The sequence below is a fragment of the Nerophis ophidion genome, linkage group LG12 (genome assembly GCF_033978795.1).
Source record: "Nerophis ophidion isolate RoL-2023_Sa linkage group LG12, RoL_Noph_v1.0, whole genome shotgun sequence".
Classification (NCBI taxonomy): Eukaryota; Metazoa; Chordata; class Actinopteri; order Syngnathiformes; family Syngnathidae; genus Nerophis; species Nerophis ophidion.
Window position 1 is genome coordinate 54,526,491 of NC_084622.1, and position 25,948 is coordinate 54,552,438.

General features: G+C 40.0%; 1 protein-coding gene across 2 annotated transcripts in view; it reads left to right on the forward strand.

Annotated features, from left to right (window-relative positions):
* Positions 1-23,048: 23,048 nt before the first annotated feature.
* LOC133563572 (tyrosine-protein phosphatase non-receptor type 5-like) overlaps positions 23,049-25,948 on the forward strand; it is a 94,157-nt gene continuing 91,257 nt past the window's right edge. The window contains exon 1 of one of the 2 annotated variants that reach the window (XM_061917749.1): positions 23,049-23,323. The gene's annotated coding sequence lies outside the window, so the exon portion shown is untranslated. Of the gene's footprint in view, positions 23,324-23,425; positions 23,512-25,948 lie in introns of those variants that run through there. The other variant, XM_061917750.1, reaches the window with a different exon arrangement.

Genomic DNA, 25,948 nt, shown 5'->3' on the forward strand with positions numbered 1-25,948 from the left:
GTCTCCCAAAACGTTGTTAGTTAATGATATCATCAGAGACAACAATCTTAACGTCATCGGTCTCAGCGAAACCTGGCTTAAACCAAACGACTTTTTTGCGCTAAATGAGGCATGTCCTCCTAACTTTACACATGCGCATATTGCCCGTCCGCTTAAAAGGGGTGGGGGGGTCGCACTAATATACAACGAAAACGTTAACCTTAGTCCTAACATAAATAATAAATATAAATCGTTTGAGGTGCTTACTATGAGGTCTGTCACACCACTGCCTCTACACCTGGCTGTTATCTACCGCCCCCCAGGGCCCTGTTCGGACTTTATCAATGAATTCTCAGAGTTCGTTGCTGATCTAGTGACACACGCCGATAATATAATCATAATGGGGGACTTTAATATCCACATGAATACCCCATCGGACCCACCGTGCGTAGCGCTCCAGAGTATAATTGATAGCTGTGGTCTCACACAAATAATAAATGAACCCACGCATCGCAACGGTAATACGATAGACCTAGTGCTTGTCAGGGGTATCACCGCTTCCAAAGTTACGATACTCCCGTATACTAAAGTATTGTCCGATCATTACCTTATAAAATTCGAGGTTCAGACGCATGTTCGTCAAACTAATAATAATAATAACTGCTATAGCAGCCGCAACATTAATACGGCCACAACGACAACTCTTGCTGACCTACTGCCCTCGGTAATGGCACCATTCCCAAAGTATGTGGGCTCTATTGATAACCTCACTAACAACTTTAACGACGCCCTGCGCGAAACCATTGATAACATAGCACCGCTAAAGTTAAAAAAGGCTCCAAAAAAGCGCACCCCGTGGTTTACAGAAGAAACTAGAGCTCAGAAATTATTATGCAGAAAGCTGGAACGCAAATGGCGCACGACTAAACTTGAGGTGCACCATCAAGCATTTAGTGATGGGTTAATAACTTATAAACGCATGCTTACCTTAGCTAAAGCTAATTATTACTCAAATCTCATCCACCGTAATAAAAACGATCCTAAATTTTTGTTTAGTACGGTAGCATCGCTAACCCAACAAGGGACTCCTTCCAGTAGCTCCACCCACTCAGCTGATGACTTTATGCAATTCTTTAGTAAGAAAATTGAAGTCATTAGAAAGGAGATTAAAGACAATGCGTCCCAGCTACAACGGGGTTCTATTAACACTGACACGATTGTATATACGGCGGATACTGCCCTCCAAAATAGTTTCTCTCGTTTTGAGGAAATAACATTAGAGGAATTGTTACAACGTGTAAATGGAATAAAACAGACACCATGTTTACTTGACCCTCTTCCTGGGAAACTGATCAAGGAGCTCTTTGTATTATTAGGTCCATCAGTGCTAAATATTATAAACTTATCACTTTCCTCGGGAACTGTTCCCCTAGCATTCAAAAAAGCGGTTATTCATCCTCTTCTTAAAAGACCTAACCTCGATCCTGACCTCATGGTAAACTACCGACCGGTGTCTCACCTTCCCTTTATTTCAAAAATCCTCGAAAAAATTGTTGCGGAGCAGTTAAATGAACACTTAGCGTCTAACAATCTATGTGAAACCTTTCAATCCGGTTTCAGGGCAAATCACTCGACGGAGACAGCCCTCGCAAAAATGACTAATGATCTATTGCTAACGATGGATTCTGATGCGTCATCTATGTTGCTGCTCCTCGATCTTAGCGCTGCTTTCGATACCGTCGATCATAATATTTTATTAGAACGTATCAAAACACGAATCGGTATGTCAGACTTAGCCCTGTCTTGGTTTAACTCTTATCTTACTGATAGGATGCAGTGTGTCTCCCATAACAATGTGACCTCGGACTACGTTAAGGTAACGTGTGGAGTTCCCCAGGGTTCGGTCCTTGGCCCTGCACTCTTCAGCATCTACATGCTGCCGCTAGGTGACATCATACGCAAATACGGTGTTAGCTTTCACTGTTATGCTGATGACACCCAACTCTACATGCCCCTAAAGCTGACCAACACGCCGGATTGTAGTCAGCTGGAGGCGTGTCTTAATGAAATTAAACAATGGACGTCCGCTAACTTTTTGCAACTCAACGCCAAAAAAACGGAAATGCTGATTATCGGTCCTGCTAGACACCGAACTCTATTTAATAATACAACTCTAACATTTGACAACCAAACAATTAAACAAGGCGACACGGTAAAGAATCTGGGTATTATCTTCGACCCAACTCTCTCCTTTGAGGCACACATTAAAAGCGTTACTAAAACGGCCTTCTTTCATCTCCGTAATATCGCTAAAATTCGCTCCATTCTGTCCACTAAAGACGCTGAGATCATTATCCATGCGTTTGTTACGTCTCGCCTCGACTACTGTAACGTATTATTTTCGGGTCTCCCCATGTCTAGCATTAAAAGATTACAGTTGGTACAAAATGCGGCTGCTAGACTTTTGACAAGAACAAGAAAGTTTGATCACATTACGCCTGTACTGGCTCACCTGCACTGGCTTCCTGTGCACTTAAGATGTGACTTTAAGGTTTTACTACTTACGTATAAAATACTACACGGTCTAGCTCCATCCTATCTTGCCAATTGTATTGTACCATATGTCCCGGCAAGAAATCTGCGTTCAAAGGACTCCGGCTTGTTAGTGATCCCCAAAGCCCAAAAAAAGTCTGCGGGCTATAGAGCGTTTTCCGTTCGGGCTCCAGTACTCTGGAATGCCCTCCCGGTAACAGTTCGAGATACCACCTCAGTAGAAGCATTTAAGTCTCACCTTAAAACTCATTTGTATACTGTAGCCTTTAAATAGACTCCCTTTTTAGACCAGTTGATCTGCTGTTTCTTTTCTTTTTCTTCTATGTCCCACTCTCCCCTGTGGAGGGGGTCCGGTCCGATCCGGTGGCCATGTACTGCTTGCCTGTGTATCGGCTGGGGACATCTCTGCGCTGCTGATCCGCCTCCGCTTGGGATGGTTTCCTGGTGGCTCCGCTGTGAACGGGACTCTCTCTGCTGAGTTGGACCCGCTTTGGACTGGACTCTTGCGACTGTGTTGGATCCATTGTGGATTGAACTTTCACAGTATCATGTTAGACCCGCTCGACATCCATTGCTTTCCTCCTCTCTAAGGTTCTCATAGTCATTATTGTCACCGACGTCCCACTGGGTCATTATTGTCACCGATGTCCCACTGGGTGTGAGTTTTCCTTGCCCTTATGTGGGCCTACCGAGGATGTCATGGTGGTTTGTGCAGCCCTTTGAGACACTAGTGATTTAGGGCTATATAAGTAAACATTGATTGATTGATTGAAATGGCATCTAGGCCATAAGTAAGCATTAAGCAAGCAACTGGGACCCATTACCTCCCTGCTTGGCACTCAGCATCAAGGGTTGGAATTGGGGGTTAAATCACCAAAAATATTTTCATGCGGCCACCGCTGCGGCTCACTGCTCCCTTCACCTCCTAGGGCGTGGAACAAGGGAATGGGTCAAATGCAGAGAGTAATTTCACCACACCTAGTGTGTGTGTGTGTGTGTGTGTGTGTGTGTGTGTGAGACTATCAGTGGTACTTTAACTTTAACACCAAGAAATAAGTACTTAGTACAGTTTAAGAAGTGCAATGGAAGCTTGTTATAGCAGAAAGTAAGCAGCCATTAAAAGGAAAATAACAACTAGATTAATTAGCGATAGAGAGAAGATATTTTAACAGCAACTTTCGGTGTGTCAGCATTGTCACAATCACTTCACAACACTAAGAGGGCGGATCGATCCGTAAGTCGTGGTGTAAATACCAAATGTAGTGTAAGTATATGATCGATACTTGATTGATATTTGTATTTTTTCCCTAAAAATGTTTTTGTTGTGTTTGGTAATGTTTTAAATGTCAGGAAACAATTCACAGGATCATTTTGAGGGCAAAAATTAAAGGGTTTTAAGTAGAGATAGCCGAAAACGGCTTTTTTGCCGATATCCGATATTCCGATATTGTCCAACTCTTAATTACCGATTCCGATATAAACAGATACCGATATAGACAGTCGTGGAGTTAACATATCATGATGATGTGGAGAGCCGGGGATGGTGGTCCAATGGCGGGGCAGGACACAAGATGGAGGCATGGACGGCGAGCGGTGAGGCGGGTCGTGCCGGGAGCGATGCCGTAATCGAGATCAGGTGCGGGGGTCGCGCACCTGTACACTATTAATGAATCTCCTCTCGCTTGAGCGAATGTCCTATCTTGGTGGTCCTGGGAACCCGCACGACGGCATGAGACTGTCACATTTGGCACCCAACCCGGAAGGACCATCGGAGGCTAGGGAGGACGATCTTCTGTGGACTCTCGTGGGCGTGTTCACGGAGTTGGCAGTAGGCAGCCGGCAGCGGCTGGAGGAGTCCCGCCAACAGTTGCGGCTCCTGCAGGTGCTGGCGGACCAGGTGGATGGCGGGAAGTGCGCCCCCCCCCCCCCCAAAGAAGTGGTGGAAGAAGAAGCTGTGAAAGAGGAAGTGGCAGTGGAAGAAGAAGAAGAAGTGGCGGTGCAAGTAGAAGAAGAAGAAGTGGCGGTGAAAGAAGACGAAGAAATGGTGGTGGAAGAAGAAGTGATAGAAGAAGAAGAAGTGGTAGTGGAAGAAAAAGACAAAGACAAGGGGAAGAAAAAGACTAGGAGGAAGACAAAGACAAAGAGGAAGACAGAGAAGAAGAACAAGGGAAAAATGAAGAGAAGACCGGGGGCACAGGTGGCAGTCTTCATTTCCCGCCCCTTCAAAAAGGTGAGGGGGGAGTTGGCTTAGCCGGTCGGAGTTCCGGCTTACGTCTGGCGATGGAGGTGTGTGGAGAGACGGGGCTGGCGGTCCGACGGCAGGGCAGGGCACACCGGAGCCCAGCCCAAGATGGTTGCGTGGACAGCGAGCGGAGAGGCGAGGGGTGCCGGGAGTGACACCGTAGTCGAGATCCGGTGCGGGGGTCGCGCACCTGTACACTATTAATGAATCTCCTCTCGCTGTATAAAAGGGCATCGGCAGCACGAGAAGGGGGAGAGGAACGGGAGGAGCGAAAGACACGAGAGCCAGAAGACACAGCACATGCAACGCGGAAGAGAGCGAGAGGGAGAGCGAGAGGCAGACGATGCGGGCGACTGAAAAGTCACCAGAAAAATATTCTCTTTATTGAGAAATAAATAAGTCTACACCTGTTCGAGGGAAATCCTTCCTTGGTGGTCCTGGGAACCCACACAATGGCATGAGACTGTCACAGATGGTTAATTTTCTTGTGATGCCCTGCTGGATGCATTAAACAATGTAACAAAGTTTTCCAAAATAAATCAAGTCAAGTTATGGAAAAACATGCCAACATGGCACTGCCATATTTATTATTGAAGTCACAAAGTGCATTATTTTTTCTAACATGCCTCAAAACAGCAGCTTGGAATTTGGGACATATTCTCCCTCAGAGAGCATGAAGAAGTTGAGGTGGACGGGGTTGAGGTGGGGTGGTAAGGGGTAGCGGGGGTGTATATTGTAGCGTCCCAGAAGACTTGGTGCTGCAAGGGAGTCTGGGTATTTGTTCTGTTGCGTTTTATGTTGTGTTACGGTGCGGATGTTCTCCCGAAATGTGTTTGACATTCTTGTTTGGTGTGGGTTCACAGTTTGGCGCATATTTGTTATAATGTTAAAAGTTTTCATACGGCCAACCTCAGTGTGACCTGTATGGCTCTTGATTTGAATTTTCTTTAAGGAACTTTCCTGTAGGAATCAATAAAGTACTATCTATCTATCTATCTATCTATCTATCTATCTATCTATCTATCTATCTATCTATCTATCTATCTATCTATCTATCTATCTATCTATCTATCTATCTATCTATCTATCTATCTATCTATCTATCTATCTATCTATCTATCAAGTATGCATTGCATTCACTTGAGTGTGTGAATAGCCATAGATATTATGTAATTGGGCCGGTATGCAAAGGTTTATTGGCGCTCTGTACTTCTCCCTACGTCCGTGTACACTGCGGTGTTTTAAAAAGTCATCAATTTTACTTTTTGAAACCGATATTGATAATTTCCGATATCACATTTTGAAGCATTTATCGGCCGATATTATCGGCAGTCCGATATTATCGGACACTTCTAGTTTTAAGATATTATTAGATAGTAGTTTTTGATTTTTTACTTTGTTTTGATTAAATGTAATAAAAGACAATGAGAAACTTGTTAAAACTATTGTGTATCGACCGATCTCACTCGTAGATTATTGGTATTGGAATTGGCAGCATAAAAATGCAAACATCCCTAATAATTATGTTTAAGGGAGACACGTTTATGTATTTAATATCCTGTTTTTAGCGTGAGCATTCCAATAGTTAGTTCAAAAACAGCAAAAATGTCCTGTTTCCCAACCTTTCTCAATCCAAGCTTTGGAAATGCTACCTGTTGTATTAATGTCAACAGGTAGATACAAAAGTTAGAATTCTAAAGACCTGCACAAAGAGACAATAATGACCTCATTGGAGTTCAAACATTAGTTTGATAAAGTAAACGTTTTCCCTTCTTCAAAGATGATATAAGCAGGAAATAAACCAAAGCGTTTAACGTTCCAAATCAAATAAAGAAGACAATGGAAGAATGCGCTAATGCATGCTTGTATGTATTGGCTGTCAGCCACAAACTCATAATGGATGGCTTATCAAAGATAATGAGGTGTTCCTGTGAAGATTGTGTATACGAACCACAGCCTCGGGGTGGTAAGAACATGGGAAGAAAGTGTTCCTTCGGTCTTAATCATCCCATGTGTAAAGGTGGTGAAACAATGTAGGAGGATGCCTTTGAAGCACTAAATAAACACCACCTTTTCTCATGCGCCTCTGTGCTGGATGTTGGAGATATCATCTTTTGCAAATGTTACTGTCCTGAACTCGCATGGTGGTTGTGACCCCAAGATGCGGAGACAAGAGACGACGTGCAGGTAAAAAAGTGTCTTTAAAATTACCAATACTTAGGACTGGTGCAACAAATATTTTTCGGAGTATAAGTCGCACCTGCCAAAAATGCATAATAAAGAAGGAAAAAAAAAACATATATAAGTCGCATTTTTTGAGGGAAATTTATTTGATAAAACCCAACATTAAGAATAGACATTTGAAAGGCAATTTAAAATAAATAAAGAAGAGTGAACAACAGGTTGAATAAGTGTACGTTATATGACGCATAAATAACCAACTGAGAAGGTGCCTGGTATGTTAACGTAACATATTATGGTAAGAGTCATTCAAATAACTATAACATATAGAACATGCTATACTTTTACCAAACAATCTGTCACTCCTAATCGCTAAATCCCATGAAATCTTATACGTCTAGTCTCTTACGTGAATGAGCTAAATAATATTATTTGATATTTTACAGCAGGGGCGCTCACACTTTTTCTGCAGGCGAGCTACTTTTCAATTGACCAAGTCGAGGAGATCTACCTCATTCCTATTTGTAATTTATATTTATTTATTTATGAAAGAGACATTTTTGTTAATAAGTTAATGGTGTTTAATGATAATACAAGCATGTTTAACACACATAGATTCCTTTCTTTCATGAAGACATGAATATAAGTCGGTGTATTTGATTCTGATGACTTGCATTGATTGGAATTAGACAGTGGTGCTGATAACGTCCGCATTTTCAAATGGAGGAAAAAAAAAGTCCTCCTTTCTGTCCAATACCACATGAAAGTGGTTGGATTTGGCATCTCATTTGTCCAACTTGCATACTCGTTTTTAAACACTTTGTTATGAGAGTAGCATATGTGTGTGGCCCTTTAATGTCTGGCAGCAGGTGAGTGACGTCAGTGACTGTGCGGGTGGGCAAGCAAGTGAGAAAGCGGTCGCTGAGGGCGGGGGAGAAATACATTGGCATCAAACTCCGTAGCTTGCTAGCTTGTGCACGCTAGCTTTCTGAGACTCTTATTTTGTTAGCACAGGCAGGATGAAACAGGTCTTTTATGGTGAAGACAGGAACAGTGCAGTCGGTCTTTAGAGTTTTGACAGTAGGTACGGAGTCTCTAGAAATAAAATGTGTTTCTCTGCGTCCGCCCTGTTAGTGATTTTTTTCTTAAATATGAGCTCACAGCAGCCAGCGTCATCTCACAAGATCCTCGGGTGCCGAGAATGTCAAACAACTGACGAAAGTGTAGTCTTGGTATGATTGATGATTGTTAATTTTTATGTCTATTTTTTAATGCCTGGCTTGAGATCGAATGACACACCCTCCGAGATCGAGATCGACGTAATGGGCACCCCTGTTTTACAGTAATGTGTTAATAATTTCACACCTGAGTATAAGTCGCACCCCCGGCCAAACTATGAAATAAACTGCAACTTATAGTCCGAAAAATACGGTAAGTGCAAAGAAAGCATATGGGGAAAGCTATGCTGTAACAAAGCACTGGCATGACAAACAATGAAACATGAAAACAATAATGGTCCAGCCCTGTTCAATGGACAAGGCTGGCATAAATAGGAATACCTCTGATTGGCAACCAGGGACAGGTGCGGGACTCAGCGTTCAGTGGCCGACAGAGGTAAGGTCCGCAAGCCACAAACTCGGAGGAGGAACACACATTTTTGTGGACACATTTAGATTTAACATTAATGTTTAGATTTAACATATAGATTTATATTTATATATAGATTTATTTGGCATGCACACGCAGATTTGGGCAGCACGGTGGCAGAGGGGTTAGTGCAGGTGACTCACAATACAAAGGTCCTGAGTTGTCCTACGTTCAATCCCGGGCTCGGGATCTTTCTGTGTGGAGTTTGCACATTCTCCCCGCGACTGCGTGTGTTCCCTCCCGCTACTTCGGCTTCCTCCGACCGCCAACTATTTGCACCTGGGGATAGGTTGATTGGCAACACTAAAATTGGCCCTAGTGTGTGATTGTGAGTGTGAATGTTGTCTGTCTATCTGTGTTGGCCCTGCGATGAGGTGGCAACGTGTTGAGGGTGTACACCGCCTTCCGCCCGAATGCAGCTGAGATAGGCTCCAGTACCCACCGTGACCTCAAAAGGGACAAGCGGTAAAAAAATGGATGGATTATAGGCCTACTGAAACCCACTACTACCGAACAAGCAGTCTGATAGTTTATTTATCAATGATAAAATCTTAAAATTGCAACACATGCCAAGAAGGCCGGTTTAGTTTGCTAAATTGCAATTTGAAATTTCCCGCGAAGTATCCTGTTGAAAACGTCGCGGAATGATGACGCGTGCGCGTGACGTCACCGGTTGTAGCAAACATGTTCTTCCAGCACCGATCACGGCTAAAAGTAGTATGTTTTTATCGCATAATTTTTGCTGAATATTTTGCAATTTGTTCAATTAATAATGGAGACGACAAAGAAGAAAGATGTTGGTGGAAAGCAGTGTATTGCAGCCGGCTGTAGCAACGCAAACACAGCCGGTGTTTCTTTGTTTACATTCCATAAAGATGACGGTGAAGCTTTAATATGGAACAGAGCGGTCAAGCGAACACGGTTCTCTACCACATGTCAACCGGCAGGTTTCGGTGAGAAAATTGTGGTAATAAGTTGGCTCTTACCGTAGACATGAGCGGAGCTTGTGTCGTTCCTCCTGCAGCTGTCAAAGAGGCAGCTGCGACTCTCTTGGCTCCTCCGTGGCTTCCCTCAGAGACACTGGCGGTCACCACACCCCTCCGACTTTCAGGTATGACTTTATAATCTCACTAAAACACTAGTAACACAATAAGCAGATAAGGGATTTTCCAGAATTATCCTAGTAAATGTGTCTAATAGTATCTGAATCGCTCCCACTCCCCTCGTCTTTTTTTTCCTTTTCTTCTAGTCCAGGGGTGCCCATTACGTCGATCGCGATCGACTGGTCGATCTCGGAGGGTGTGTCAGTCGATCTCAAGCCAGGCATTAAAAAATAGACATAAAAATGAGCAATCATCAATCATACCAAGACTTCACTTTCGTCAGTTGTTTGACATTCTCGGCACCCGAGGATCTTGTGAGATGACGCTGGCTGCTGCGAGCTCATATTTAAGAAAAAAATCACTAACAGGGCGGACGCAGAGAAACACATTTTATTTCTAGAGACTCCGTACCTACTGTCAAAACTCTAAAGACCGACTGCACAGTTCCTGTCTTCACCATAAAATACCTGTTTCATCCCGCCTGTGCTAACAAAATAAGAGTCTCAGAAAGCTAGCGTGCACAAGCTAGCAAGCTACGGAGTTTGATGCCAATGTATTTCTCCCCCGCCCTCAGCGACCGCTTTCTCACTTGCTTGCCCACCCGCACACTCACTGACGTCACTCACCTGCTGCCAGACATTAAAGGGCCACACACATATGCTACTCTCATAACAAAGTGTTTAAAAACGAGTATGCAAGTTGGACAAATGAGATGCCAAATCCAACCACTTTCATGTGGTATTGGACAGAAAGGAGGACTTTTTTTTCCTCCATTTGAAAATGCGGACGTTATCAGCACCACTGTCTAATTCCAATCAATGCAAGTCAACAGAATCAAATACACCAACTTATATTCTTGTCTTCATGAAAGAAAGGAATCTATGTGTGTTAAACATGCTTGTATTATCATTAAACACCATTAACTTGTTAACAAAAATGTCTCTTTCATAAATAAATAAATATAAATTATAAATAGGAATGAGGTAGATCTCGACTTGGTCAATTGAAAAGTAGCTCGCCTGCAGAAAAAGTGTGAGCGCCCCTGTTCTAGTCCTTCACTCTCACTATCCTCATCCAGGAATCTTTCATCCTCGCTCCAATTAATGGGGAAATTGTCGCTTTCTCAATCAGAATCGCTCGCGCTGCTGGTGGCTATGATTATAAACAACGTGAGGATGTGAGGAGCCCTACAAAACGTGACGTCACGAGCACATCGGCTTCTACTTCCGGTAAAGGCAAGGCTTTTTTATTAGCGACCAAAAGTTGCGAACTTTATCGTCGATGTTCTCTACTATATCCTTTCAGCAAAAATATGGCAATATCGCGAAATGATCAAGTATGACACATAGAATGGACCTGCTATCCCCGTTTGAATAAAAAAAAAAATCTCTTTTCACTAGGCCTTTAAGTGTACAAAGGTCACTACAAGGTGCACTTTGAGATTTGTTATTGAAATGCAAAGTGCTGTATAAATGAAATATATTATTATTACAAAAAGTGTATTGGATTGGATTAAACTCAAAAACATTTGAGTCATCTCACACCTTATCCGAGCAAGACACTCTTCTCCGCCATCTCTCCATCTGCATAAACTATGTGTTGCAATTGTTGGTTTATACCAAGCAAATTGGCATAATTGCCCTGATAGAGGAACATGTGTGTTTACATTTTCCCTGTCAGCGTGTGTTGTTTGGACTTAAACGTCAGTGTAAACAAGGCTAATGTTTGAAATGATGTTGTCTCCATGGATGGATGGCTACTATCAGAGCAGGGTTGGAAAGCTTTCAGGGCCCTGCAGGAAGGGCGCAGTGGCGACTATTTTCTGCTTCTCAAATTAGATTTACTTTTTTGTCACAGGATTTACACACACGTTGTCACAACACGACCGAATGAAATGTTCCACTTTCAATTCACACTAGTAACACTGCCCACTAGCCCACTCTGAATGGGCGTGTGGAACAAACGCAACGCAACACACACACATTCTTGTATTCGTTACCTTCTTGAGACCTCTGAAAAATTCCAATCTCTTCAGGACCACCCTTTCTAGATATAGAAAGGGTGGTCGGAATCTGAGTCAAAATTTTACAAGAAAAACTTAACATTAGTGCAATTTCATGATAAAAGTTGGAATTTTACTCAATGACAGTCGCAATTTTACAAGAAAAGCTTAAATTTTGGGCAATTTTATGAAAATAGTCGTAATTTTACTCGACCAAAGTCAAAATTTTATGAGAAAACTTTAAAATGTTGGCAACCTTATAGTAATAATCGGCATTTTACTTGACAAAATGATGAAAAAAGTCATAGTTTCGCTCCAAAAAATTATGTATTTTATAAAAACAACAAAAAAAAATTCAATATTGTCATAAAAGTCAGTATTTTGTATGACGAATGTCACCATTTTGCATAAAAAGAAGTAATAATTTTACATAAAAAAGTAATAATTTCAAGAGAAAATATTGCAATATTACAGAAACAGAAAAAATATGAACATTTTCCCAACTTTATTAGAAAAAAATCGACACATTCTGGGAAAAAGACTGCATTTAGTTAATTTTTTTTGTAATTGTTTTTTAATCTTTCTTATTTACTACAAGTCATTGAAGTATGTCTCTATATAAATATTCATTTATTTATTTTTTAATCAATTTTGGCCGAAGGGTGCCAATTTCAATGTCTTACACACACTTGTTATTCCATATTTTGGCCAGAGGGGGAGCACCTCAAATTTTTACACACACTTGTTATTTCATATGTCAATTTTTTTTGGGGACCACCCTAATTTGGATATATATCATCATTGGGGGTGCAAATGAGACATTCTCTATTAGATGCAATTGTTTTCTTTATTGAGACCATGATTTTGGTCCTCATATGGAAGGTACTTTTCCTTGTGGATGTCTCAAAAAGGATACAAATACAAGATCTCACACACACACACACACATTCGTTACCTTCTTGAGACCTCTGAAAATTGTATACCTCTTCAGGACCACCCTTTCTAGATGTATAAAGATTTGTATTTATAATATATACAAACTATGCAAAGATAAAAAAGCTTGTTGTGAAAAATGAGTTGGAACTTCATAAGAAAAAGGTCACAATTTCACAAGTAAGACTCAGAATCCGAGTCAAAATTTTACAAGAAAAACTGAACATTAGTGCAATTTCATGATAAAAGTTGGAATTTTACTCAATGACAGTCGCAATTTTACACGAATAGCCTAACATTTTGGCAATTTTATGAAAAGTGTCCTAATTTTACTCGACCAAAGTCACAATTTTATGACAAAAACTTTAAAATGTTGGCAACGTTATAGTAATAATCGTCATTTTACTTGACAAAATGACGAAAAAAGTCATAGTTTCGCTCAAAAAAATTATGTATTTTATAAAAACAACAAAAAAAATTTCAATATTGTCATAAAAGTCAGTATTTTGTATGACGAATGTCACCATTTTGCATAAAAAAGTAATAATTTTACATAAAAAAGTAATAATTTTAAGAGAAAATATTGCAATATTACAGAAACAGAAAAAATAGGAACATTTTCCCAACTTTATTAGAAAAAAATCGACACATTCTGAGAAAAAGACTGCATTTAGTTAATTTTTTTTGTAATTGTTTTTTAATCTTTCTTATTTACTACAAGTCATTGAAGTATGTCTCTATATACATATTTATTTATTTATTTTTTAATCAATTTTGGCCAAAGGGTGCCAATTTGTATTTCTTACACACACTTGTTATTCCATATTTTGGCCAGAAGTGGAGCACCTCAAATTTTTACACACACTTGTTATTTCATATGTCAATTTTTTTGGGGACCACCCTAATTTGGATAGATTTCATCACCGGGGGTGCAAATGAGACATTCTCTATTAGATGCAATGATTTTCCTTATTGGGACCATGATTTTGGTCCTGATATGGAAGGTACTTTTCCTTGTGGATGTCTCAAAAAGGATACAAATACAAGATAACACACACACACACACACACACACACACATTCTTGATTCGTTACCTTCTTGAGACCTCTGGAAAATTCCGATCTTTTCAGGACCACCGTTTCTAGATATATAAAGATTTGTATTTATAATATATACAAACTATGCTAATATAAAAAAGCCTGTTGTGAAAAAGGAGTTGGAACTTCACAAGAAAAAGGTCACAATTTCACAAGTAAGACTCAAAATCTGAGTCAAAATTTTACAAGAAAAACTGAACATTAATGCAATTTCAAGATAAAAGTTGGAATTTTACTCAATGACAGTCGCAATTTTACAAGAAAAGCCTAACATTTTGGCAATTTTATGAAAAGTGTCTTAATTTTACTCGACCTAAGTCACAATTTTATGAGAGAACTTTAAAATTTGGGCAACTTTATAGTAATAATCGGCATTTTACTTGACAAAATGATGAAAAAAGTCATACTTGCGCTCAAAAAAATTATCTATTTTACAAGAACAAAAAAATTGTCAAGATTGTGATACAAGTCAGACTTTTGTACGACAAATGTCACCATTTTGCGTAAAAAAGTAATAATTTGAAGAGAAAATATTGCAATTTTACAGAAACCAAAAAAAAAAGACATTTTTCCCAATTTAGAAAAAAATAGACACGTTCTGAGAAAAAGACTGCATTTAGTTAAAAAAAAAAATGTTTTAATTGTTTTTTAATCTTTCTTATTTACTACCAGTCATTGCATTATGTCTCTATATACATATTTATTTTATTTATCAATTTTGACCAAAGGGTGCCAATTTCAATTTCTTACACACACTTGTTATTTCATATGTCAATTTTTTTTTTTGAGACACCCTAATTTGGATGGATTCCATCACCGGGGGTGCAAATGAGACATTCTTCTATTAGATGCAATGGTTTTCCTTATTGGGACCATGATTTTGGTCCTGATATGGAAGGTACTTTTCCTTGTGGATGTCTCAAAAAGGATACAAATACAAGATAACACACACACACACACACATTCTTGATTCGTTACCTTCTTGAGACCTCTGGAAAAATTCCGATCTCTTCAGGACCACCGTTTCTAGATATATAAAGATTTGTATTTATAATATATAGAAACTATGCTAATATAAAAAAGCCTGTTGTGAAAAAGGAGTTGGAACTTCACAAGAAAAAGGTCACAATTTCACAAGTAAGACTCAAAATCTGAGTCAAAATTTTACAAGAAAAACTGAACATTAATGCAATTTCAAGAGAAAAGTTGGAATTTTACTCAATGACAGTCGCAATTTTACAAGAAAAGCCTAACATTTTGGCAATTTTATGAAAAGTGTCTTAATTTTACTCGACCTAAGTCACAATTTTATGAGAGAACTTTAAAATTTGGGCAACTTTATAGTAATAATCGGCATTTTACTTGACAAAATGATGAAAAAAATCATACTTTCGCTCAAAAAAATTATCTATTTTACAAGAACAACAAAAAAATTTTCAAGATTGTGATACAAGTCAGACTTTTGTACGACAAATGTCATCATTTTGCGTAAAAAAGTAATAATTTGAAGAGAAAATATTGCAATTTTACAGAAACAAAAAAAATGACATTTTTCCCGATTTAGAAAAAAATAGACACATTCTGAAAAAAAAAACTGCATTAAGTTAAAAAAAAATTGTTTTAATTGTTTTTTAATCTTTCTTATTTACTACCAGTCATTGCATTATGTCTCTATATACATATTTATTTTATTTATCAATTTTGACCAAAGGGTGCCAATTTCAATTTCTTACACACACTTATTTCATATGTCAATTTTTTTTTTGGAGACACCCTAATTTGGATGGATTCCATCACCGGGGGTGCAAATGAGACATTCTTCTATTAGATGCAATGGTTTTCCTTATTGGGACCATGATTTTGGTCCTGATATGGAAGGTACTTTTCCTTGTGGATGTCTCAAAAAGGATACAAATACAAGATAACACACACACACACACACATTCTTGATTCGTTACCTTCTTGAGACCTCTGGAAAAATTCCGATCTCTTCAGGACCACCGTTTCTAGATATATAAAGATTTGTATTTATAATATATAGAAACTATGCTAATATAAAAAAGCCTGTTGTGAAAAAGGAGTTGGAACTTCACAAGAAAAAGGTCACAATTTCACAAGTAAGACTCAAAATCTGAGTCAAAATTTTACAAGAAAAACTGAACATTAATGCAATTTCAAGATTTTACTCAATGACAGTCGCAATTTTACAAGAAAAGCCTAACATTTTGGCAATTTTATGAAAAGTGTCTTAATTTTACTCGACCTAAGTCACAATGTTATGGGAGAACTTTAAAATTTTGGCAACTTTATAGTAATAATCGGCATTTTACTTGACAAAATGATGAAAAAAGTCATACTTTCGCTCAAAAAAATTATTTATTTTACAAGAACAACAAAAAAATTGTCAAGATTGTGATACAAGTCAGACTTTTGTACAACAAATGTCACCATTTTGCGTAAAAAAAGTAATAATTTGAAGAGAAAATATTGCAATTTTACAGAAACAAAAAAAAATGACATTTTTCCCAATTTAGAAAAAAATAGACACATTCTGAGAAAAAGACTGCATTTAGTTAAAAAAAAATGTTTTAATTGTTTTTTAATCTTTCTTATTTACTACCAGTCATTGCATTATGTCTCTATATACATATTTATTTTATTTATCAATTTTGACCAAAGGGTGCCAATTTCAATTTATTACACACACTTGTTATTTCATATGTCAATTTTTTTTTTTTGAGACACCCTAATTTGGATGGATTCCATCACCGGGGGTGCAAATGAGACATTCTCTATTAGATGCAATGATTTTCCTTATTGGGACCATGATTTTGGTCCTGATATGGAAGGTACTTTTCCTTGTGGATGTCTCAAAAAGGATACAAATACAAGATAACACACACACACACACACATTCTTGATTCGTTACCTTCTTGAGACCTCTGAAAAATTCCGATCTCTTCAGGACCACCGTTTCTAGATATATAAAGATTTGTATTTATAATATATAGAAACTATGCTAATATAAAAAAGCCTGTTGTGAAAAATGGAACTTCACAAGAAAAAGGTCACAATTTCACAAGTAAAACTCAAAATCTGAGTCCAAATTTTACAAGAAAAACTGAACATTAATGCAATTTCAAGAGAAAAGTTGGAATTTTACTCAATGACAGTCGCAATTTTACAAGAAAAGCCTAACATTTTGGCAATTTTATGAAAAGTGTCTTAATTTTACTCGACCTAAGTCACAATTTTATGAGAGAACTTTAAAATTTGGGCAACTTTATAGTAATAATTGGCATTTTACTTGACAAAATGATGAAATAAGTCATACTTTCGCTCCAAAAAATTATCTATTTTACAAGAACAACAAAAAAATTGTCAAGATTGTGATACAAGTCAGACTTTTGTACGACAAATGCGTAAAAAGACTGCATTTAGTTAAAAAAAAAATGGTTTTAATTGTTTTTTAATCTTTCTTATTTACTACCAGTCATTGCATTATGTCTCTATATACATATTTATTGTATTTATCAATTTTGACCAAAGGGTGCCAATTTCAATATCTTACACACACTTGTTATTTCATATGTCAATTTTTTTTTTTGGAGACACCCTAATTTGGATAGATTTCTTCACCAGGGGTGCAAATGAGACATTCTCTATTAGATGCAATGGTTTTCCTTATTGGGACCATTGAGTATGCCTACTTTGTCTTGTTATATTCTTATTTTACTGTTATATTCTTATTCCCATTGTTTTTTATTCTTTTTGTAATATTTCTCTATTTTGTTTCCTTTTAAACCCCCATTATTTACTTTTTACTTTTTTTTTTTTTTTAGATTGATCTCAACTCTGTACACTGCTGCTGGAATTTTAATTTTCCTGAAGAAACTCTCCTGAAGGAATCAATAAAGTACTATCTATCTATCTATCTATCTTAAACAAGAACACACACACACACACACACACACACACACACACTTGGTAGGGATTGAGACTTGAGTGTCATCATCCCTGGCAAAGTCTTCGCATATGAATTCCAAACCATTCACACCAAACTATGATTGCCACTATTATTTGTCCCATTTACTCTCTTCATGTGCCCACTCTTTGTTCTATTCCCAGGAAACACTTTTCACTTCAACGATCACAAACTAGTGTGACAATGTACAGTACTATGACAAATCATTTTGTGACAAATGATACTGTACTTTAGTGCTGTCAAACGATATATTTCTTTGTCAAAACAATCACACTTTTGAATTGTGAATAATCATGATAAATCACCGTAAATGTATGTACTTGCTTGCTTAATGAAAATCACCTTAAATTAAAAAGCCCTAATATAATTATAAATTGTTATCAAAATTAGGGAATACATATTTGGACTGGCTGGCTTCAATGGCAAAAATCCAAGTAATTAGAATGAGAGCCCATTGTCATGTTTGCTTTTGTTTACTTATTTTGTACAATGGACTTGATTTTGCTGTGACAGTTTTATACGATGACATCAATGCAAGTCTTTACTCACGGGGATCCCCACAGTGAACACTAGATGTCTCTATTTGTAACCTAATGGTGTGTTTTAACATACACACACTACTGTATGTACACTGGTATTATACATTGATGATGGCAACCATTTATTTTTAATGGCATTCATGTGCATCAAGGTGAGAGACAATAAAGTTCATGGAACAGCTTTGTGTTTTTGAACTTGTCTCACAGTAGGGGAATCCAAACCTTTTCCATTGCATGTAGAGGGAGTGACTTTGATATCCTTTTATTCATAAATCAATACATTGTAAAATATTAAATATGCACCTGGGGATAGGTTGATTGGCAACACTAAATTGGTCCTAGTGTGTGAATGTGAGTGTGAATGTTGTCTGTCTATCTGTGTTGGCCCTGTGATGAGGTGGCGACTCGTTCAGGGTGTACCCCGCCCTCCTTCGGAATGCAGCTGAGATAGGCTCCTGCACCCCGAGCGACCCCGAAAGGGATAAACGGTAGAAAATGGATGGATGGATGTTAAAAGAGAAATCAAGCAGATATTAACAGTAAATGAACAAGTAGATTAATAATTCATGTTCTACCACTTGTCCTTAAAATTTTTCACATAATAATAAAATGGAAAATGACACAGTATGTTACTGCATACTTCAGCAGCTAAATTAGGAGCCTTTGTTTGCTTACTAACTAATAAAAGACAAGTTATCTTGTATGTTCACTATTCTATTTAAGGACAAACTTGCAATAAGAAACATATGTGTCATGTACCGTAAGATTTTTGGTAACTCTTTAAGATGGGTAAAATATTATGTTAATAAGCAACCAATTAATGGTGAACATGTTCCCTATAATAAAGTGTTGCCAAAAAAATCTTACCTCAAAATTATTGTTTATGAGTAACCCTAACCTCATCGCTAACCCCAACCCTACCCTAACCCTAACCCCCTTGTTCCCCTGGTGTCCAAACAAGTCAGTAACACTTTAGTAAGGGGAACATATTTTGTAGATAAGCAACCAATTAATGGTGAATATGTTCCCCATAATAAAGTGTTACCGTCTTGGTAACACTGTTTGGACACCAGGGGAACATATAAGGCAGGGGTCACCAACGTGGTGCCCGTGGGCACCAGGTGGCCCGTAAGGACCAGATGAGTAGCCCGCTGGCCTGTTCTAAAAATATCAAATAGCAGCACTTACCAGTGAGCTGCCTCTATTTTTTACATTTTATTTATTTACTAGCAAGCTGGTCTCGCTTTGCTCGACATTTTCAATTCTAAGAGAGACAAAACTCAAATAGAATTTGGAAAAGCCAAGAAAATATTTTAAAGACTTGGTCTTCACTTGTTTGAATAAATTCATTTATTTTTTTTACTTTGCTTCTTATAACTTTCAGAAAGACAATTTTAGAGAAAAAATACAACCTTAGAAATGATGTTAGGATTTTTAAACACATAAGCCAATTGCCTATCAAGATTAAAAAAAAAAGGCAAATGTAAACAAGTGTAAAATTTCACACCAACAGCTGGGGAGCACAAGTAACATTTATAAGTGCACTGTAAAAAGTCAGTGTTCAAAAACAACAATAAAAAATACAAAAATTAGGGTGTATTTGGGGGTTAAATCACCCAAAATTATTCCCGGGCGTGGCCACTGCTGCTGCCCACTGCTCCCCTCACCTCCCAGGGGTGTGTGTGACAATCATTGGTACTTTAAAAACTTTAACTTTATTTGAAGTAAGCAAAATGATCTGCGGTATAGCTCGGTTGGTAGAGTGGCCATGCCAGCAACTTGGGGGTTGCAGGTTCGATTCCCACTTCCGCCATCCTAGTCACTGCCGTTGTGTCCTTGGGCAAGACACTTTACCCACCTGCTCCCAGTGCCACCCACACTGCTTTAAATGTAACTTAGATATTGGGTTTCACTATGTAAAGCGCTTTGAGTCCCTAGAGAAAAGCGCTATATAAATATAATTCACTTCACTTCATACCTTTTTACCTTTTAAATTCCTTCCTCTTCTTTCCTGGCAATTTAAATCAATGTTCACGTACATTTTTTTTTTATTGTAAAGAATAATACATACATTTTAATTTAATTCTTCATTTTAGCTCTTGTTTTTTCGTCGAAGAATATTGGTGAAATTTTTCTTCAAACTTATTATGATTAAAATAAAATAAAAATATTCTGGCAAATCTAGAAAATCTGTAGAATCAAATTTAAATCTTATTTCAAAGTCTTTTGAATTTCTTTTAAATTTTTGTTCTGGAAAATCTAGAAGAAATAATGATTTGTCTCTGTTGGACATATAGCTTGGTCCAATTTGTTATATATTCTAACAAAGTGCAGATTGGATTTTAACCCATCTAAAATATGTCATCAAAATTCCAAAAATGTATCTTAATCAGGAAAAATTACAAATGATGTTCCATGAATTCTTTTTTTTATTTTTTCAAAAAGATTCGAATTAGCTCTTCTTTTTTTCGGTTGATTTTTGAATTTTAAACAGTCGAAATTGAAGATAAACTATGCTTCAAAATTAAATTTTCTTTTTTTTCTTGTTTTCTCCTCTTTTGAACCGTTCAATTAAGGGTTTTGTTTATCATTTATTCTCTACAAAAAAAACCTTCCGTAAAAGGAAAAAAAATGTACGACGGAATGACAGACAGAAATACCCATTTTTTTTCAAATATATATATATATATATATATATATAATATATATAATGTATATATATATATATATATATATATATATATATTTATGGACAGAATTTCTAGGTGCAGTCAAGGCATTAAGGCAGTGGTCCCCAACCTTTTTGTATCCGCGGACCGGTCAACGCTTAATAATTTGTCCCGCGGCCCGGGAGGAGGGGGATCCTTTTTTTTTTCTTTGTCATGAAAAACGGACGTTTTTGTCATGAAAAAGGGAGGTTTTTGTGGTTGGTGCACTAATTGTAAGTGTATATTGTGTTTTTTATGTTGATTTAATAAAAAAATAAAAACAACTTTTTATTTTATTTTTTATTTTATTTTTTTAATAAAAATGAATAAAAAATTATTCTGCGGCCCGGTGGTTGGGGACCACTGCGTTAAGGGGTTCCGGCTTGGTGGCCGCGGAATTAGGTCTCTGCTTTTTGCAGATGATGTAGTCCTGATGGTCACTGGATCGGTTCGCAGCCGAGTGTGAAGCGACCGGAATGAGAATCAGCACCTCCAAGTCCGAGTCCATGGTTCTCGCCCGGAAAAGGGTGGAATGCCATCTCCGGGTTGGGGAGGAGACCCTGCCCCAAGTGGAGGAGTTCAAGTACCTAGGAGTCTTGTTCACGAGTGAGGGAAGAGTGGATCGTAAGATCGACAGGCGGATCGGTGCGGCGTCTTCAGTAATGCGGACGTTGTATCGATCCGTTGTGGTGAAGAAGGAGCTGAGCCGGAAGGCAAAGCTCTCAATTTACCGGTCGATCTACGTTCCCATCCTCACCTATGGTCATGAGCTTTGAGTCATGACCAAAAGGATAAGAGCACGGGTGCAAGCGGCCGAAATGAGTTTCCTCCGCCGTGTGGCGGGGCTCTCCCTTAGAGATAGGGTGAGAAGCTCTGTCATCCGGGAGGAACTCAAAGTAAAGCCACTGCTCCTCCACATCGAGAGGAGCCAGATGAGGTGGTTCGGGCATCTGGTCAGGATGCCACCCGAACGCCTCCCGAGGGAGGTGTTTAAGGCACATCCAACCGGTAGGAGGCCACGGGGAAGACGCAGGACACGTTGGGAAGACTATGTCTCCCGGCTGCCCTGGGAGCGCCTCGGGATCCCCCGGGGGGAGCTGGATGAAGTGGCTGGGGAGAGGGAAGTCTGGGCTTCCCTGCTTAGGCTGCTGCCCCCGCGACCCGACCTCGGATAAGCGGAAGATGATGGGTGGATGGATATATATATATAAAGGTAAATTGAGCAAATTGGCTATTTCTGGCAATTTATTTAGGTGTGTATCAAACTGGTAGCCCTTCGCATTAATCAGTACCCAAGAAGTAGCTCTTGGTTTCAAAAAGGTTGGAGACCCCTGATATAAGCGTTAGGGTTAGGGTTGGGGTTGGGGTTAGCTTTGAGGTTAGGGTTACTAATGAGCAATAATTCTGAGGTTATTGAGGGAAGATTCTTAGTTAAATAAATGGGTTGTACTTGTATAGCGCTTTTCTACCTTCAAGGTACTCAAAGCGCTTTGACACTACTTCCACATTTACCCATTCACACACACATTCACACACTGATGGAGGGAGCTGCCATGCAAGGCGCCAACCAGCACCCATCAGGAGCAAGGGTGAAGTGTCTTACTCAGGACACAACGGATGTGACGATGTTGGTACTAGGTGGGAATTGAACCGGGGACGCTTGGGTTGCGCACGGCCACTCTCCCCACTGCGCCACGCCGTCCCATAGTTAATGGCTTATTGGCTGTATTGTAAAAAATAAGGCATTAATAAGTACTTAATAATGACTAATTAAGAGACAATATGTTACTAATTTGCATGTTAATAAGCAACTAATTAATAGTACACATGTTCCCCATTTTTGTTAAAATAAAGCCAATAATGCATTTTTTGTGTCCCCTTTATTTAGAAAACTATCGAAAAATGTTTGGTACCGGTACCAAAATATTGGTATCGGGACAACACTAGAAAGCATGTTGTGTGGAAAATGTATCTCCCTCCATTATGATGAATGCACTTCTCCTCTCACACACTCTCTCTCCCCAGCCAGCTCGCTCGCTCGTTTCTCCCCGCTCTGTTGCCAAGGCGACCACACAGCCTCTTGCTGCATACACCTAGATGAAGCGGCCGCCTATGGATCCCGCTCTCCTCCAGGATACAAACAAAAGGGAAGCCGTCCGACTCCGCCTGTCGTTCCCAGACGCAAACACCCACCATCGCCTCGGTCCCCTCGCTCCTCTTCGTCGCACGTGAGCGCGCTTCCATCTTTAGCGGGAGCGGTAGAGGGATCGGTGTTTGGCGACTGCTCTTCGGCTCAAGGTGGGGGGGGGGGGAAGAAGAGCGCCAGATGGCCGTTTGAAGACAGGCTCAGTCAGGTAAGTGGACTTATCCTAACCAGACTTAAGGCTTGGGATGAGTGTTCTGGCCCTCCCCCCCCCCCCCCCCCCCCCCCCCCCCGCGTGGTTGTGCGACATGGGGTGAATACCAACAGCAAAATGACACGGTGTGATTTCCTGAGGCGGCTCTGCGCTCCTCCATGATGTAGCCTCCGCATAGACAACAGGTTGGCTTCTTTTCAGTCTTGGATTCTCTCATTCATATATGTGTGTGTGTGTGTGTGTGGGGGGGGGGTGTGGACTACCACCGAGATGCAACAGTCCACTTCCATGGCTGATTCATTAGGAATCCATCCAGCCCTGCTCCGTATGGTTGCTCCATCTCGCCGTAGCCGCGTCTGTGATATGAATGGTCTTTTGTCTCCGTATGAATGACTTATCCCCCTGCGTCGAAAGCCGTGTCACCTACGTCGTCACCGCCGATCCAGATTTAGCGGCATGGGAAATAAGCGTCAATTTGCAATGCAGCATCTCTGAATTATTCATCAGCTCGGAACGAATTGTTTACATGTGAGGCGGGTGAGGTTTGTCTTTGAATGAACAACGAAGGCCATTGATTTTCTTTCAACTTTAAGGTCAGCCATGTTTGCGTTGATGATGTCCACCTCATCGGGAAGAGGTCAACCAGACCAGTTCCTGGCCCTCATGACTCAATCTCATGTTTCCGTTCCATCATCACTTTCAGCGAGGGCTTCCTCTTTAGCCGATCTCTGCTACATAAGCACTTCAGCAAAACACTTGATAGTCAGGTTTGAGTCAGCGTGAAACAGGAAACACTGCCGTACCTGGATATTTTTTTTGTTTTTTTTTGCTGAAGCCGTAGACATTGTCACGGTGGTATAGTGGTTATCCCAGGGGTGTCAAACAGGTTCTATCCGGCCCGCGAGATGAGCTTTCCAAGTATAAAAATGACCGTTTCAGTGGTTAGAGTCAATCAATCAATCAATGTTTATTTATATAGCCCCAAATCACAAATGTCTCAAAGGACTGCACAAATCATTACGACTACAACATCCTCGGAAGAACCCACAAAAGGGCAAGGAAAACTCACACCCAGTGGGCAGGGAGAATTCACATCCAGTGGGACGCCAGTAACAATGCTGACTATGAGAAACCTTGGAGAGGACCTCAGATGTGGGCAACCCCCCCCTCTAGGGGACCGAAAGCAATGGATGTCGAGCGGGTCTAACATGATACTGTGAAAGTTCAATCCATAGTGGCTCCAAGACAGCAGCGAGAGTCCCGTCCACAGGAAACCATCTCAAGCGGATCAGCAGCGTAGAGATGTCCCCAACCGATACAGGCGAGCGGTCCATCCTGGGTCCCGACGAGCGGTCCATCCTGGGTCTCGACTCTGGACAGCCAGTACTTCATCCATGGTCATCGGACCGGACCCCCTCCACAAGGGGGAGGGGGACATAGGAGAAAGAAAAGAAGCGGCAGATCAACTGGTCTAAAAAGGAGGTCTATTTAAAGGCTAGAGTATACAGATGAGTTTTAAGGTGAGACTTAAATGCTTCTACTGAGGTAGCATCTCGAACTGTTACCGGGAGGGCATTCCAGAGTACTGGAGCCCGAACGGAAAACGCTCTATAGCCCGCAGACTTTTTTTGAGCTCTAGGAATCACTAATAAGCCGGAGTCTTTTGAACGCAGATTTCTTGCCGGGACATACGGTACAATACAATCGGCAAGATAGGATGGAGCTAGACCGTGTAGTATGTGTCCGCCCTGAGATCGGTAGGCTGTGAGTTCATACCAAAGACTATAAAAATGGGACCCATTGCCTCCCTGCTTGGCACTCAGCATCAAGGGTTGGAATTGGGGGTTAAATCACCAAAAACGATTCACTGCTCCCTTCACCTCCCAGGGGGGTGATCAAGGGTGATGGGTCAAATGCAGAGGATCATTTCGCCACACCTAGTGTGTGTGTGACAATCATTGGTACTTTAACTTTAACTTCCATCCATCCCATCCATATTCTACCGCTTATTCCCTTTCGGGGTGGCGGGGGGCGCTGGCGCCTATCTCAGCTACAATCGGGCGGAAGGCAGGGTACACCCTGGACAAGTCGCCACCTCATCGCAGGGCCAACACAGATCGACAGACAACATTCACACTCACATTCACACACTAGGGCCAATTTAGTGTTGCCAATCAACCTATCCCCAGGTGCATGTTTTTGGAAGTGGGAGGAAGCCAGAGTACCCGGAGGGAACCCACGCATTCACGGGGAGAACATGCAAACTCCACACAGAGCCTGGATTTGAACCCAGGACTGCAGGAACTTCGTATTGTGAGGCAGACGCACTAACCCCTCTGCCACTGTGAAGCCCAACTTTAACTTCAACTTTAATATTTTGGATGAAATGTCTTTGCGTGGAGTGTGTGTTCTCCTCAGCCATGTGCCAAGGCTTCCTGCTGGTTCCCCAAATCATGCATGCTTGGCTTATTGGTCTCTCTTTATCAGGGCTATTTAACTGGCAGCCCGGGAGCAAAATCCGGGTTGTGTTTAAAACTTGGGAGACAAACCTTTTTGCAGCATAATTCCAAAAAAACACAGAAGTGCAACATCTTTGCATTGACTTTACAATCAAACATAGAT